Source organism: Motacilla alba, chromosome 3, assembly GCF_015832195.1.
Source record: "Motacilla alba alba isolate MOTALB_02 chromosome 3, Motacilla_alba_V1.0_pri, whole genome shotgun sequence".
NCBI classification, from domain to species: Eukaryota; Metazoa; Chordata; class Aves; order Passeriformes; family Motacillidae; genus Motacilla; species Motacilla alba.
The window spans coordinates 47829069-47845111 of record NC_052018.1 but is presented as its reverse complement, the minus strand read 5'-3'; the positions used below and the strand labels follow the sequence as shown (position 1 = coordinate 47845111).

The window sequence follows — 16043 nt, the reverse complement described above, 5'->3', positions numbered from 1 at the left end:
GCATCATGAAGACACTTAAGCATTCCTCAACAGACACTTCCTATTCCCTTATTGCTTGGGGAAATATTTATTTATATACAGATAGTGAGATCATTTAGAGTTCTATGGCACTCTAGAACTTACAGCTATGATCATTATAGATTAGCATTACAGGAGAAAGAAGCACAGATTGCCAGGTGATTTCACAAATCACCTTGACAGCCATTTCAGGCTATCCTCCCAGACTTCTGAATGCTATTCCTTAGGCCATCTCATTCTCTTTTCTTTAAGGCAACGTGTTAGTCTTTCTTGTCTTGGTATACTCCCATGTCTTACCACATTGCTGTGTGTCTTTCTCAGACCCTCTCCCATAGCAGTTTCCCTGACCACATGCATATCTCCCTTTCCACCCATATAGTTTTTATTTTTCTTATCTCATTTTTGCCCTTTCTCTCTTCTTCCTCATCATCTTCAGCTTGAAGGTTGTCATGGATACCCCATTCCAAATTTTTTATCTTTTTTTCTCTCTTAACTTAGATCCCTGGCCCCGTATCTGCTTCATGCTTGGTTTTCCACCTGTTCTTGTTGAATATACCTCTGAGGCCCATTGATACCCAGTAAATCCTGGTCATTTAATGTATCGAAATCTGGAACCTTCTCCTCATCCTGTATCCTACCCCTCTGGCTGAGCTCTCCTGTTGACATCCTGCTGTACCATAGTTTCATAATTTTTTCATGTTCCTTCCTCACCCCCAGGCATTCAAATATTCTTTCTGCTACACAGCTGCTCCTCCATCACCACATGCCCAAGTGCAAGGTGTACCTACCTATTGCCTGCTTGTCACCTGAGCTAGGTGACTTTCTCCCACCAAGCTGACTGGGACCAGCTCACGTCACAGACTCAGATCAGTGCTTGGGATGAGCCTCACCACAGTGTAAAGCTGGTTCATGTCAAATGAAAACAAGATCAAGAAAAAACCACCAGCTAAAAATCTGATCTGCTAAATATGAGTATTGATTTTGGTTTTTCCCATGAAAATGTTTGTTTTCATGTGAGGAAAAAAAAAAAAAGACACATCTTTGGCACTAAGTTCATATCTGTACAATATTTGGGGACCTTGCTGCCAAACCACTGGGGACTCTAAAATCCAAAAACTTATTTGTCCCCACAGGCATTCGTTATTTGTGTTTTTTCTATTTGTTTGTTTAATGTTTATTTTAGCATTGTTGTTTCCAAAGTCTCTTTCTTTGAAAGGACTGGAATTTACCGAAATGTTGAGACAGATACTTAGGATGAATGCTCTAAGCCCCTATTATTCAAATCTGGGGAGTTTACAAACAACAGAAGTTAAGATTTTTCTATGGAAAGCATTAGGCAACTTTCGCTTCTCATATTGAAGTGAATTTCAGACTATGACCTGATTAATAGCTGTAGAGTTAATAAGTATGCAGAAGACATAAAAAGAATTGATCAGCTCTCTATGGAATCTTTTGAACAGCTTAGTAGCTTTGGCACAAATTTCTAAAATGCTGTTGCTTTTTAAAATGCTGTACACACAAGAGAAGACTGCAGAAATAATCTTGTTTCACTTATGATCTTTTTTTTTCTTTCTCTCTTTTCCTTCCTTCCTTCCTTCCTTCCTTCCTTCCTTCCTTCCTTCCTTCCTTCCTTCCTTCCTTCCTTCCTTCCTTCCTTCCTTCCTTCCTTCCTTCCTTCCTTCCTTCCTTCCTTCCTTCCGCCACTTCCTTCCGCCACTTCCTTCCTTCCGCCACTTCCTTCCTTCCGCCACTTCCTTCCTTCCTTCCTTCCTTCCTTCCTTCCTTCCGCCACTTCCTTCCTTCCTTCCTTCCTTCCTTCCGCCACTTCCTTCCTTCCTTCCTTCCGCCACTTCCTTCCTTCCTTCCTTCCTTCTGCCACTTCCTTCCTTCCGCCACTTCCTTCCTTCTGCCACTTCCTTCCTTCCGCCACTTCCTTCCGCCACTTCCTCTGTCATTTTTTTCCCTCTCCTTGGCATCTAACACCTGAGGAGTAGTATCCAGGCTTTTTGTCTTTATGAATCTTTTTCCTTTTGGCTTTCATCTCTTCAGTCTCTAACTTAGTACAAACTGTTTCAGTAAACAAAACATGATACTGCAAATGAAAGTCTGTATTTTTAGACAAGATATAAGCAAGATGAAAAATAGAGCATGAGGAAGCTTGCGCAGTTGTAAAATCAGGAGAGTGTTTATTTTGCATCACCTAATTTATCATTAACATCCAATTTATTTTTGTGTTTGTGTTATTAATATCTATAAGGACATGAAATCACATCCAATATTTATATGGAAAAAGACATTCATATATGACTCCTAAACACCTAGCATTCCTGAAACAGTGTTTTAACAATTCAAAGCAGCCTGAAGTGACCAGGCCAGTTTTACTTGTATAATAATCATAGAATCATAGAGTATCTCAGGCTGGAAGGGATCCAGCTAGGATCATGGAGTCCAACTAACTGTTCCTCAAAGGACTCCTTAAAACTAAACCATATGAGTAACAGCATCCAGAAGATACTCCTTGAACTCTGACAGGCTTGTGCTGTGACTTCCCTGGGGAGTCTGTTCCAGTGACTCACCAGCCTCTCAGTGGAAAACCTTTTTCTCACACCCAATCTGAACATCCCCTGATGTACCATCATTCTATTTCCACATGCCTAAATAGCTTCTGTTAAAAAAAAAAAAAAAAAAAAAAATATATATATATATATATATATAGATGAATACCTAAAGATTTGGTCTCTAAGGAAAACATCTAACTGGAAAAGGTTTAACTTTTCAAACAAGGCATTGTCATCTGCTTTATTATCTCCTATATGACAGCTGTGAAAGGTGGAGTGTGCACTCAAATTAGCTCAAACCTCTCTGGATGAAACATTAAAATGTCTAACTGTCCTATCCTATGGCATTCATTTTTAGTATTTCAAATATGGATATCTTTGAGTCTCCAAAGTACCTTGATTTTTCAAGAGCTGCCTGTCTCCACTTTGCCCTGTAATTCAGCTCCAAGCCATCTGGAGTGATCACCAGTGTAACACCTAACATTTGCAGTGCACTCAGCTCTGTAAAGCTGCTGTTTGACAGCTTATAGCAAATTGCCTGCTTAATTACAATGAGTTTCTACAATTCAGTACTACTGACATTGACATAAGCAAAGTACACATAAATGTGGATGTTCAAGTTAAAAACATTTTAGATTCTTTTGCTTTAAGAAGCTCTTGCTTAATGGTTTTATTATCCCTTCGTTAAAAGAAGTCTTCATGGAGATACAGGATCCATAAAAAATGAAACATTCTAACACATTTTTGCTACTTCCAACAAAGCTATATATGTTTTTTTTTTATTTTATTTTGAAGATGTTCTGGGAAATAGATAAAACCAGACATTGACAATACTTCAGAACATTCCACCAGCTAGCAGAAAACAAAGCTATAGTACCCAAACTCCCAAGCTCAGATAAACTGTGCACATCCTGACAGGCTCATGTCTAATCTGTTCTTAGAAACCTTCACCAAAGAAAACTGCACAAACTCCCTAAGTGGTCTAATCTGCCGCCTGTCTACACCATTCACAAGTCTAAACTAATGCCTGAATTAAGCCTGCAGTTTCTTCATGCTCCTATTCTGTCAGGAGCACATCATGTGTAAGATGTCTCCCTCCCTCCCCGCAAGTGGCCATACATTCCTGCCTCCCTTTGAGCCCTGACATTTATTTATGCCAATTCTGCACTTTTTTGCTCAGACTATAAATCAGACTGATGAAATGGCATGTTTTTATTTAAAGACTAGACTTTTTTTTTTTTTTGAGTGCTTCGTTTTGCAAGTCCAGTTTAGAGGTCAGCCATGTGAAGAGCTAAATCAGCATAACTGAGAGGAGACAAATCTCCTAGGGGCAACTAGAATGAATGGCTAAATGTAGAAAAGATGAATTGTGTTTGGGCTGTTAAAAATGGCACAGTTAATGTTAAACCACAGTCTGCAGGCCATCATCACAGGATCATCTCCTTACTTGCTTTCCTGTTCCCAGTGGGTTCCTGATCAGAAGTTGAATTTAAAGTAGAAAGTAGTCAGGAGGTAATATCATGATGGATGGAAGATGGCAGAAAGATGATGGAGCTGAAGCAGTGTAATGACATAGACATCGTCAAAGGTGTGGTTCCCAAACTATCTGCTTGCTCTGTTTTCCCGCTCTTTTGCCCAGCCTCAGTCACTCCTTGCCCCCTTGTTCACTTGTCTTGCCCCCTCCCTTGGATGACTTCTGGTGTGCCTCCAGCCTTCCAGTGTTTTTACTATCCTCAGTACCCTGGCAAAAATGTACTTGCCCTTTTTGCTGGGATGATGGGCTGCCCTGGTTCAGAGAACTGTCAGATGAGCAGCAGCAGCTGAATCTCTGCCATAGGTGGGAGCAGGAGAAGGAAACTGCACTGTCATTGTGTGTAGCTGTCCCATTAGAGGGGTTTAAAGTCCCTTACACCATAGGAAATATCAAGATGCTATTCATTCCTTGTGCTAGGTAAAGCATGTGCCAAGGATGCTATCTCATCTGCATGGCTTTTCACAAGCAAAACCTCAGGACTTGTAAAGCTGTGGCTGCTGGGGTTGCAGTCTAGTTTAGTCATGCTCTGTTCTCATTTGTTTGACCAGACCCATTGAATTCAAGTAAACTCAGCACTGTTAATAAGTATTCACACTGGAAAAAAGGACTCTATAAAGGATCATTATTTTAATCAATAGAATGATCTTCATTTTCCCTTTAAATCTCATAGAAACAAACTGACTGCAAAACAGGTGAAATCAAAATACAGTCCAAGAAAAAAAACAGAACATAAGAAATATACAGCAGTGTTTGAAAAAACAAACAAACAAACAAACAAACAAAAAAACCCAAAACTGTCCCTGAGATAAGGTCAGCATACCCTTGCTCTCCACTTGGGGTCTTGATAGGTGGGTAGCCTCCCTCATCCTGTTAGACCTATTTAGAGAGAGGAGAACCAACCCAAGTCATCAGAAAAGGACAAGTGCCAAGAAGAAGATCTCAACCAGAGTGTTATTAAAGCATCCTACTGTAAGAATGCCTTAGAAAGCTAGACCTGGACTTTGATGCTGGAGCTCTTAAACAGTTTGTTGTGCTAAAAAGAGAGTTTGCAGAGACCAACACTGGAAATCCTCATTTTACTTCAATTCCATTTTTCAGTTCTTTTCTTCAATAGTACTCTAGAGTTTTTTTTCATATATTCCTAAACATCTGGAACCATAACCCCTGTCCAGGTGTTTAGATTACTTAATTTTAACCAAAACAAAAGAAATGCATATACCAGAGGATACATATAATTTTATGTTAGCTGTAATCTTGCATGAATGATTAATGAAGTGCTCTTTTCTTCCTACTATTTGGCTCCATGTTGGCAGCCTCAACAGCAAAAGGTTATGGTCATTATTTATGTGGCTGATACTTCACATTTGTTTTCCAGCTTGGGAAAAGTGGATTGTACATTTGAAAAAAAATAGCTGGCCATAGTCACTGATTTACTCTTTCTCCCCTTTGAAGATTTTGTTAAAATTGGATTGGTATTAAAGTTTGCTTATCCTACAGAGTTATTGCCTTATATAAGACTAATTATACATACAATAAGATTAAAAAAATATAGCTTGTTGAAATATTGATAATGCAGACTTTTTTCTGAATTTACAAAAAAGAATCTGTACTTATATTATATTTTTCTATGGTAATATTGCATTGGGAAGTAAGAAAAAAAATCCTTTTCAAATCTAGTTGTATATTCTATAGTATTTTTTCCAGTCGGATTTATACTGAAACAAACACAATTTTTCTGTAGTGAAGAATTGCTCATTTAAAATACCTCAGTCAGCTTTTAACTTTCAGAAAAAATGTCCACTTCTGCTTAGGATTGTCATATTATTCTGACTAAATTCAAAGTTTGAATTTTACCCTTAAAGCAACAAGCTGTTCCAATGACTCAATTATTATTATATGTCCTAAAAACATTAATCAATACAAGAACATTCCTTCTAAGAAACATTCTTGTTTTTAATAACTATTTATAAATTTTGAAGGTTTATCCTTCAAGGCAAGTGTATGTCACTGTTGCTTTTGCAAACTACTCTTCATGGTCTATTTGAAGAGAAATGTTACTTTCAGTGTTGCTGATCAGTAAGATCCCTTCTTAATTGCTGCATCAGGATTGTTGGAACAAGTGCAGAAGTCAACTGTAGGCATTGTGATTGCTTGCTAATAAAAGTGGATTCCTATTTAATCTGCACAACCAAAGAGTACTGATATATTGTCTCTAATTTACATCTTCTACTGTAAAATATCAATCATATGACAGTATAAATTTCCTTAGATATTGAACAGATATACAACACCTGCATTTTTTTAGTTAGGTTGATTTTCTGAAATCTGAGTGTGTATCAGTATACAAAAGGCTGGCTAAAATACTTTTTTCTTTATTTTGCCATCAAATCTGATTGAGTTTTTCTTAATGCTTCATCCAAAATTCAAGGTGACAGCTATAATTTGTGGAGGACCTTTAGAATTATACTCTATTCTTTTAATTTTTTCTTTTTTTTTTTTTGTTATCTGTATCTGGAAGAAATCTTTGAACCTTCTTTTTAAATCTAATTAACTACTAATTATTCTGAGCCTGAAAAAAGAACAATAACAAAGTATTTGTCATTTTCAGCCCACAGCATGATATACAGCAGTTATTGTTTTGGGTACAGTGAACACTTTTAAAAGATGATTCATGTAGTGTTTAACATATCTTTTTAGACTGCTCTTTTGAATGTCAATTAGATTGAACCAGAAAATTTAACAGCAATAGCTAAGTACAAGAAAGGATTTATGTGTATTATATATATATATCTTATGTCAACATGCCATTGCACATGTATGACAGAGAGAAGAGAAGAATGTTAAAGAGAAGAATTATTTACAATTGCCAACTGAGATTTAGTGAGAAATAAGAGTAAACTAGAAAGCTGCACCACTACAGAGATTGGATTCAATAATTTATGTAGTCATGAAGACTGACAAAAAGTGTGCTGTTTATAATTTTAACACAAGTTGATCCTTGCTATTTTAAACTGAAAGCCAAAAAGAGTTCTGAACAGAAAAAATAATGACAACAGAAGACACTGAAACAGGATTGAAAACTGGAAAAAATAACAGTTAATTTAATATTATTTATTCAATTTTAGTTTAGTACTTCTTGTAGTGGTACAGAGAAAAGTTGCTACTTACAAAGCAGTCCATTTTACATTACCCATTACAAGATCTGCAACAAGACTCTGCTATGCTAAATGAGAGAAGAGGGCCTTTCTGTGATTAAGATCCATCTTCAACAAGTTCTTGGTCTGTTTCTTGTGTATTTAACTCAGGGAGGTGGTCTTTTCCTGGCGTCAGTCACTGCACTGCACACAGTTGTTGAGAAAGGAAGGCATAGCAGAGTCTCCTCACTGGGCTGGGATAAGATTCTGAGGAAAAGTGATCAGAATCCCTGTAATTAGTCAGATACTCTCTCTGATATCTGTATTTTCAAAGTTGTATCAAGATAAAGAGCTATGTAGGGAAAGATACAATTTTTAAATGAAAACAATTTGAAGAAAATGCATGTTTTAATTTACTCATTCAAACTGGTTGATGTGTTTGGTCTTTACAAATAGTTTACAATATAGATGAAATTAAACAAACAAACAAACTCACAGCAGTCTGAAAATTAGGAATACAAGTAAGAATATTTACAGAATTAAGAAATCTTAGAGTCTTTTCTGGTTCTGGTTATTAGTAATACCTACTCTAGACTTTCACACATAACTCAGTATTTAATTGTCTTTAAATTTTGGGTGATACAAGAAATCTCTCAGTACAGTTAGATACAGTATCTAACATTACAAATGTAGTGATGAACCAGCCTCTGAACTCAGTATTTCTTCTTCAAACCAGTACAAGACCTCAGAATTTGGTCTATGCTTTTAAAAAACCCCCATCTTTAAAGTGCTAGTTATTGCTGGAATCTTGTTAGGGGATGGAAAAATCACATTAAAACCACCAAAACTTTGCTACTGTTTCTGGGAATTCTCATCATAATTTATGATGACCATATTGCATGTGTTAGTTTTAGAATGTGCATATACTTTGGCATTTCAAACAATCAATACTAAGCCTAGTAACACTAATTATTTTTTTATTGATGATCCAATGACTACTCAGTTGACTTTGGATCTTCCAATAAAATGTATTGTTTGGATTATCTCAGAGTTCAGAAGACTGTGAAAATGCCCAAAAAAACCCCAAAAATATAATCAAATTTAAAGGTCATAAAAGGATGCAAAAGTGGTTGAAATGGTTGTATAGTGTGTAAAAATATGAGAGCATTCCAACTATGGAGTATATTAAAATCAATCTACAAGGGATTACACTTTATCTTGTCTCAGAAATCAAATATTTCAGCAGGGCAGAAAACTGATATTTTTTCTGAGAGAAGTCAACTAATGGAAATAATCTGAAAGGGAAAGTGACAAGCTTCCACATTAAGGGGCATAAAAACCTAGATCTGTTGAAATATGTAAAAGCCAACATATAATCTAATGATATGCAGACACTTGCAGACTGGATGTGTCCTGGAAACTCCAGACTGGTGTGTGGCTGCACAGAGGACGCTACTCAGGGGACTTTAGTTGGCCTTATTTGAGATGAAGTCCCAGGAGCAGTGGGGCAGAGAAGAAAAAGAAAAAAAGAACATTTTCACAAGGCTTTTGAAAAGACGTTTACAGGTTAAAGGACAGAGTACATGAGGAATGGAAGCCTAAAGGTAAAAACAAAATGCAGGAAAGAAAAATTTAATGAGAATGCATTCATAAGAGGAGCATGAAGGATGATAATAGTTCAGTTTACTGAAATTCAAAGATACATAAAAATATACTAGGACAGATAATGTAGGAATAAAGGAAAAAGAGCTAGGAGCCACATTAAAATAACAAAATGTGATGTAAAATGTACAAAATGTGATTTGTACAAGAGACACATACCAATTACCCCTTTTAATTTAAATTGCATAAAATTGCAATAAAGATTTGTTTGCCCAAGTACAGACAGTAGAAAAAGGGATATATTCTTTGCTTAGTACATCACATTTTGACTTCAGATGGATAAAACATTTTGAGAGTATTTTTTATAAGTATGTGGCAGAATTACCCACTGGCAATTGAGGGTTTTCACTGTGGGTAGAAAGTGCTGCAGGGATATGATGTCCAGCAGTTTCTAAGAATGTGTCTCTGAGAAGACTTCAGTACAAAACTTCAAGAAAATATTTGAGGGAGACCTTTTTCTGGACAGATTCCAGCCAACAGAAGGATATTCTCTGCTACTCCATGGGCTGAAGACGACATGAATGAGAATGACAGTGGATTGACAGAGTTCACAGTTTTTCAGAAAAGAGCCCAGAGAGCAGAATAACAAACAACAAATGAGCAGGCAGTGAGCAAACACCGAGATTTGAGAAGTGAGCTTAATGGCAAGGGAGGGAGGTGGAACAGGCAGCTTTCAACATGTAATTTTAAAAGTATAGGTTCAAATTGTTCCATTCTTATGGAAATAGAACAAGAGACAAGTATGGATAAATCCAATGCTGTTTAATGACTGCCAGATAAGCAGAAGAAATAAGGAAAGGGAAAAATAGATTGTATTACCACAAAAAAATGTGGGAGCAAAGCAAAACCACAGAGACACTGTAAAGAGAGCTAGGAACACAAAAGCCTCTCACTCTCAGAAAAAAAAATTATTTGTAATACAGTTGACAAGCAAAAGCTGAACTTAAAAAGGAGAGAAAACTTACTAGTAGACAGTTCTTGGAAGGTCAAAGATTTGACTAATATGGAAGGTCAAATATGTTGAGTAATATAAGGTCACTCTCTAGAGATGAGATGCAAGTAATTTAAATGAAGGCTTTGCAGATTTTAGATCCATCTTGGACCATATAATTGATTTGTTGTTGATGCAGTCAAAGTCCAGCAACATCAAAATCTGACCAAGTTTCCCCACTCTTTTTTTTCAGCCTAATCTCTAAAGTCATTTCTATAATATCTTGATATCTCTGATGACATAAAGTACAAGTCAGAATAATGAGTTGAGCCAATGTATTGGTGGCAGCAGAAAATTTCTTTCATCATCTAAAAGACGAATCATCTGTTTGGGATGATTCATTGGAGGTACGCTTTTTCTTTTAAATTTTCCTTTAACTTTACAAACATTGTTCTTAGGAAAAACAAGCAAGGAAACAAAACTGGAATGCCTTATTTTTATGTATTTGTCAGTTGTATACTCATTAGCAAGCTATGTTTACTCTACCATTACCTGCTAATCAAACTCATAAAAAACATTGGAATTAATCATGAAATAAAATGAAAATGTAAAAATTCACAGTGGCATGTGAAAGACAGATTGTTCTGTGTGGTGGTTATATCACAAGGACTAACAGGGGAAAATGGAGCAGAAAAGTAAGGCAAATCCCATGAGGAAATATCTGACTTTCCTATTCATCCTGTTTACTTGTTAGAACTTATTTAATTTGCTATATACAAATGAGATTTAAATTATATTACCTATAGCCTAAAGCAATAAGCATTTATTTTAGTTTGTAAAAGGGTAAACCATGTTTTGCTGTCTGTACTGCATTATCTCATTTTTTGGCAAGTATTGACTAAAGGAAGAATTTTGTCTTCTTCCGTTCTTCTACAACATTCTTCTCCTTTGACTGAAACAGAGATAAAAGAATATTAAACTTTTAGTCTTTTATATAAAATCCACTGCATGGTCAAAATACAGTCTGTGAGGCAGAGCATACATTTCAGTTTTCTAGTTGTATCTGGAAAATTACCCATTTATTTGTTTGGCAATTAATTTCTAAAAGATACATACAATTACACAGACAAAGTCTTTTCTACAACTGTTGGTGCCCTGGGTTCATAGCATACTCATAGAAATTACTTGGGCAGGTTTTACTTCTATATGGAAAGCAAAGCAAGAAAATAGTTATGATAAGGAGTCACTAATTCTGAAGTAAATTGCACTTTTCTTCCTATGAAAGAGAGTAGAGCAAACTGTGCATTGCAGAGATTGTTGTAGGTCCTTGATTTCTCCTAAAGCCATGAACAACAGTCAGTGTCTCTACGAATAGTAATCCCTACTATTCTGGTCAATTTTTTTCCCTAATCATTGCGGGAATTGAAGTCCAAAACTTTTTAAGTATTCTGGGGTTTGTAAAGTTTTGGAATTGTAATTACCTCTAGCCACCTGTCCTCCCCATAGGAAGAGTTTTACCCTATTGGTCTTTAAATAAAGTTAGGTTATCCAGTTACATTTAGCAGGAAAACAGTATTCAAAGTTTTACACATTAGAAAATTAGCAGTTCTCAGCTATATCTCTGTGTGCCACTTGAAATAAATTTTGTTGGATTCTGCGCTCCAAGAGCTACATTTTCTAGTAGGTTTGTTTTCTGGGTACATTGGATTTCAGGTGTTGTGTGATCTGTTGGACAAGTGAAAACCTCACAGCTGAGAAAGGCATCAAACCAGAGAGTACTGAGTAAGGCATAAATTAAGGGGTAAGATATCACTGGTGCTGGTCTATGTAACAGTCTCTAAGAGGAGAAAGCAGTTCCTTATTTCATTTGAAATTATGCTTAAAGCAGCTTGGAAATGATTAAAAAGAGAGGTTTCATATTTTAAAATGTTATTGGAATTAGTTCACCACCAATAAAATAACATGTGCTTACTACTAAAATATCCCAAAGTGTAATATAGAATTACCAAACCAACCAAACAAAAACACAAACTAACAAACAAAAGCCAAACAAAGGCGGGGGGGGGGGGGGGGGAGGAGGGCAGAAATAAGCAACAAAAGACCAAATTCATGGACCTTGCACTAGAGAATCTCAATATCCACACATTTTACTGAGGGCTCAAAGATGCCCAGTATTATTAAGCCTAGAGTTCCGTAGATAGTGTGTTCAGCCTAGTCAGTTTCTGTTTTCACAGCTTTCCCTTCTGCTGTTTTAAAGAAGACCATGCATGGAGTGTTTGTAAACAGCAACACTAATTACTAATTTGAAGTTAAAGAACAGATCTCCTCAGTACATTTTATCTTTGGCCAAAGCTTGGAACATCTTAAAAAATGATCTTGCAAACCCATGCCCTACCCAAGAGATTATGTAATATGCATCTGTGCAAATCTTTAACAAGGTTTCAGAGTCAGGAGACTATAGAGACTGAATCAAATTTCTCTGTATTCTCCCTGGGGTCAGTGACAAATCAACAGCTGTTTGTTTCCATCGATATAGTCCGTCTGCTGCTGATGCAAAAAAAAGACAGGTTTGAATTCTTGTGACTCAGCTCAGGCGAGACAGTGGGGTGGGTGGGTGACTGGGTTTACAGATTTTAGACCAGGTGTGTTGTTGTCAGATGAGCAGAATGGAAAATGCTGATGCTTAATTGCTGTGTACTTGCATTGAGAGGCTCACACAGTAAAACGAGGAACAAAAGACTTAGAAGGTAAGTAATTCTATTTAAAATTGTTGTTATAGTATAGCAACATTGTCTTGAGATTAGAAAGTTTGTAAAATAGGCTAGATTTGTGCTTTCTTATGAAAACTTTCTTTTACCTACTGCAGCAACTAATTTTTATACCATTTTTTGAAATGTTGTTGTGTTTTTAAAAGGTGTCCAGGTAAAGACTGAAGCAGTAAAAATTTTAACTGGTGATGGGAATGAGATTCATTGAAATCTCCTCTTTCTTCTGTGGGAAGTGAAACAGTGGGAACTTACAAAAACCCAGTTTAGTCTTCCAATTCTCAAGGGCCACCTCCAGCTTTAATAATTTATATCAATGTTAAGAGTAGCCTGTTGGAGTCAAAGTACTTTACTTTCCATTCTTTTCCCTGTCCTTTGAGCAGCTGCCTGCTGGGAGCTGTCAGGAGGGGTGTTTGTTCCCTGAGACTCTTCTGCATCAGTGACCTCTATGCATGGAGAGCCCAAAGTGATTCTAGTAATACTAAAATGCTCCAACAAAGAAATAGTATTATAAATAGTCTTCTGCTGATATTTGTCATAGCTCAGATGGCTGGGACACATTAGAAAGATGATGCACACAGTGCATTTCTTAAATATGCTGTTTCCCCTTCCAAGTATCTTAGTGCAAAGATTTGGTTTTTAGAAACAATCTCCTCTATAAAACCAGTCTAAGGTCTCTTGAACTAGACAGCTTCAAAGATTTGAAATGAGAAGTTCAATGATCTTCAGATCAGGTTATGAATTTCACCCTGCTTTCCACTGTGGTCTACCTGTAGGTCTACAAGCCATAGGTTTGCAAACATTTGTGTGTAAACCAGAGGCATTCCTGACTTGACTAGATCACTCTCATTGTCATTTAGAATCTAACAGAGTTTAAAGATTTATAAAGAAAGATTTTTTTTAAGTCATTATTTATTAAAAAAATGTAGAAAAACAATTGCATAGGTCATCGCCACATTGAATAGATTGGCTTGGTAAAAAGTTCTCTATGTGTGACATAAATTATGCCTATGATAATATTTCCACAGTTTAAAAAAACTGCATAATTTTGTGGGGTAAAAAAACCAAACTGAATAGAGTCCAAGACTGAGCAGTTCTAAATACAAATGTTGCTGATATACAGTTCAGCTTTAACTGACTCACACTGTCCTAGATATACTCACAATTTACAGAGACACAGTTTACCTAGATCTAAATAATAAAGACATTAGAAGTTCAAATGCATCTCTTAAATTAACAGCCAGTGTATTTTTTGAGCTGTTATAATTGTGTGTTCACATTAGGATTTGCTCCATAATATTCAGGAAATGGCACTCATAACTTGTTTTAGCTTCAAAATGGTCTCGCAAATACATGATTTCATACAGGCTGTGTTTCGGCAGCCTTGTCTCAAGGTGACAAAGGCACAGATAACAGAGGCAGCAGTCCTATCGGAAAGAAATGTTTTTATCTCACCATACACAGGTGAAGGAACTCAATGTTACTTGGATGTGATGTGAACACTTAATAGAAATGAAAAAAATAATTTTAATTACTTAGCCTTATGTAGCATGTACAGGTGCGATGCAATGTGTACTTCCAATGTTTTTCTTTATTAATATCAGTGCTCGTCCAAGTTCCAGTGCCTGTATAAGTATCCTGAACAGGTTACTGACAATACGTTTCCTTTTCCCTGTCCCTTTGAGAAACCTCATGACCCATACGGTGGATAATAAAACAGTTTATTGCACAATTAATAATCCATGGTTGTTTTAATGTCTAACCTTCCACATTATTTATAGGTGTATCTCAAAGGCATTTCAACACCTATCTTTTTTTAAACCTGCACAACAAAAGCTGAAACAGCAGCTAAGCAAATTCAGGAATAGACAATTTTTCAATAGACAATCTTTTTTTCACCCTTCTTTTTAACAACAGCTCCTCCACAAGCAAAAAGTCTGACTAGAGAGCAAGCTGGAACCTGGGAAGATATTTACTCAGCCATATCTAATGAACCTGGAAGGACCATCCTAAAATTCAGCCCCTGACACTTAAAAGATTGGCCCTGGGTTATTTTTGAGGATGGTCAGCAATGAGCTGCTTGAGCCAGCTCTGTGCTGTTGCAGCAATGAAGGCGAAACTCTATTACCAAGTTATTTGCAGTCACTCAAGTAAAGTGACCGTGTCTCTCATGTTGGTGCTTGTGAGACTTAACCTGGAGAAAGGTGTCCAGTTTTGGGCCTCCAACACATGAAAGATGTCGACCTGGTAGAGCAAGTCCAGAGGATGGCCACCTAAATGATAAAGGAGATGAAGCCCATCAGGTGTATGGAAAGGGTGATAGAATGAAAGGTGGACCCAGGCTCCTCTGAAAGATGCAAAACAAAAGGGCATGAGTTATAATAATTCATAATGAGTTATAAAAATTATGATATTTCAGTTAAATACTGTGAAGGCCATTTTCTGATCCTTTTACAGTAACAAGGGTCAAGCCCATTGAGAGACTGCCCAGGGAATCTGGGAGAGGATTCTTCTCTGATGATATTTAAAACTTGACACCATATTACCCTCAGTAACATGATCTAAATTCAAAGTAAGATCTAAATCTAACAGTGGCCCTGCTTTGAGCAGGGAGTCAAACCAGGTGACCTCCATAGGTCTTTTTAAATCTAAGCTATTTTATGATTCCGGTAAAAACCTGCATGCTTCCCAACTTCATAATCTTTCCCTACCAGCACACTCAAATCTTTCTTCTCTGTTGAGTTAAAAAAGAGCTCTTTCTTTCCTACACCAATAACTCATAGCAAGCTAAAGTTTTGGATTTTGTCTCTCAAAAATAAAATTACTTTCTTTACTACTTATGCATTTACTAAAATATATACAAATTTGAAATTCTCAGTCATCGTGTCAGTGAAAATGTCTACAAGCAATATTCAATTTGTTTCCAGATACTCTCTTTGATTCCAGACAAACCAGCTACCCAGGCTGCCTTTTTGACCTAATTATGTGCTCTAAAATACAGAGTGCATTTTTTTCTAAAGCACACTTGATGTGATATGGATTTATTATCCGCTCCACATACAAAACAGCAGGAAATCAATAGGGACACAACTTATTCATCTTCCAAGATCTGATAATAGAAAAATAAAAGTCAAAGTACTGACCATACATTCATATTTACTCTCCAAAATATGGTATGTGCAGTGTGGAAGACTAATAGAAGGAAAATGAAAGTTGTTTGTGACTTTTTAATTCAAATCTTCTGCTAGTATAAATTATTTAAACATTCTCAAAGTCAATGCAGCTATGAAACTTTACAGCAGCTACAAATCTGTCCTTTACAAGTTTTAATCTTCCACATTCTAGTTAGATTTTGAATCAAAATACTTTAATAATCTTCTTTAGATCTCAGTCAAAGCTCACCAAGGTCAATGAAAATGTTCCCAGCAAAGGCAACGGAAT

At 36.4% G+C, this 16043-nt stretch overlaps 1 protein-coding gene across 2 annotated transcripts in view; it reads left to right on the top strand.

Annotated features, from left to right (window-relative positions):
• The window catches only part of HS3ST5 (heparan sulfate-glucosamine 3-sulfotransferase 5), a 191193-nt gene that overhangs the window by 53203 nt on the left and 121947 nt on the right, over positions 1 to 16043 (top strand). The window contains exon 1 of one of the 2 annotated variants that reach the window (XM_038130907.1): positions 11938 to 12584. The exons of the other annotated variant lie outside the window; for it this stretch is intronic. The gene's annotated coding sequence lies outside the window, so the exon portion shown is untranslated. Of the gene's footprint in view, positions 1 to 11937; positions 12585 to 16043 lie in introns of those variants that run through there. 2 annotated transcript variants of the gene reach the window in all.